The sequence below is a fragment of the Accipiter gentilis genome, chromosome 15, assembly GCF_929443795.1.
Source record: "Accipiter gentilis chromosome 15, bAccGen1.1, whole genome shotgun sequence".
In the NCBI taxonomy this organism is placed as follows: domain Eukaryota; kingdom Metazoa; phylum Chordata; class Aves; order Accipitriformes; family Accipitridae; genus Astur; species Astur gentilis.
In genome coordinates, this window is record NC_064894.1 from 8748373 (window position 1) to 8750088 (window position 1716).

Consider the following 1716-nt stretch of genomic DNA (forward strand, 5'->3'; position numbering starts at 1 on the left):
CCAGAAAGTTAGTAATCTATCTAGTCATGCTCATTTAGCAGTAATGCTGGAAATACTCATGGTACATAGCTTAATGCTGGCTCCTGAGACCGGCATTCAAGACGGACATACGCAGCCTTCATGGAATCCCAGAGTTATTAATTGCCACTGAAAGACTTGTATACTCTTTTTCTGTCATCTAGCTCGGTTAAGACTATAGTGCCGTAACAACCTCCTCGTAATAAACAGTGCACCAATTAATAAAATTGGATTTAAATCATTGGAGGTATTCTCCCTCGTGGAAGTGCACGTGCTTGTAAGAGGATTAGCCAGCCGTACGTTCTCACTGCAGTAGCCAGGAGCCTTGACAAAACGACCTTCCGCTCCTACGGTCTGATAATCAATTCTGAGCTCATGAATCTTTTCAGACAGCTCTTTTGCTCGCGTAGCTAAAAAACGGTGTTCCCGGTGCACTGGTAGATTGCAGAAGCTCTGTTCTAGCCACATAACTTCAGAGGCAGCCACTGAAAGGAATCCATTCAGCAAGCTGGCAGAGATTGTTATCGCAGCAGCTCATCGGGTTCAGTGAGCATTATATGTTCATAACAAAATAAGCTGACACAGCCTGTAAGCTCTGCCAGATTTCAGCAGACCCGAAATAAGGGTGCAATTCTTTTGTAGCTCTTCTGCTGCTTAGCTGCTCCGCAAGATACGTGTTTGTTAGATACGGGAGATGTGCATCTGCCTTCAGTACAAACAAGATTTTTAGAACTTGATTCAGTTGCTTGTGCTTTGGCATCAAGTACCATTTGAGAGACCCTGGGGTATCCTGCGTGGTCTCCGCGTCTCCAGCTGCTGCTTCCATAGGTCCTATGTGATATCTGCCAACCCCATGTGTATCTTGGGTGCCTTAGGGCATCTCGGATGGCACCAGTTGCCTGCATTCAGGCATCTAAATGGAGCCCTTTGTTTTCTGGGGCTTGGATAGCTGATGTCTGACTATTTTTCTGTGAGCTTGCATAAAATGCTAGCACTGAGATTGGTGCGTGCCTCAATTTTCAAAATAAATTGCTCAAACCCCCAGTAAGTACATAAGGTGGGGTACATGACGTGGTGGGTGTGTGAAAGAAAGGATTGTCTCCAGGGTGACGGGCTGATGCTGAACTGGGCAGTCAGTCCCTTGAGGCAGATAATTTAGAGCAAAACCCCAGCCTCGTATACGTCCCCTGGCTGGAGCGGGTTGCCGTAACTCGCAAGGTTTCCGATGAATATCTGAACGGGCAGGACCTGGTTCAAGTTCAGCAAAGCCATGAGCAACAGCGGTGAGTTAATGGGAGACGAGGGAGCTGCGGTCGCCTCGCTTCCCGCTGGAGCAGGTGTGTGGGATTCATCTCAGGATTAAGCCACTTAAATTTAAGTGTTGAGACATAGGCGTGTATGACCGAGCAGAGCAGTTGAGCTAGCCAGTGAGCGCCTTTAGGGTTTTCTGATTAATTCTGTAGACCGAGCTGACTCTGCTGACTGCCTCGGTTAAGTTGTCTGTGCATGGTGCCATATGAGATGCTGTACGGTATCCTGCCTGGCCTTCAGCTGCTGGTCTAGGAGGGTTTGGGTCTCCCATCGGTCCTCGCTCATACCTGCCAGCTCAGGTATATCTTTCATGCCCTAGATGCTTGTGTGGGCAATGGGATCTAATTCTCCAGTGGCTGTGGCTGTCATGGGATCACAGCCCAAATG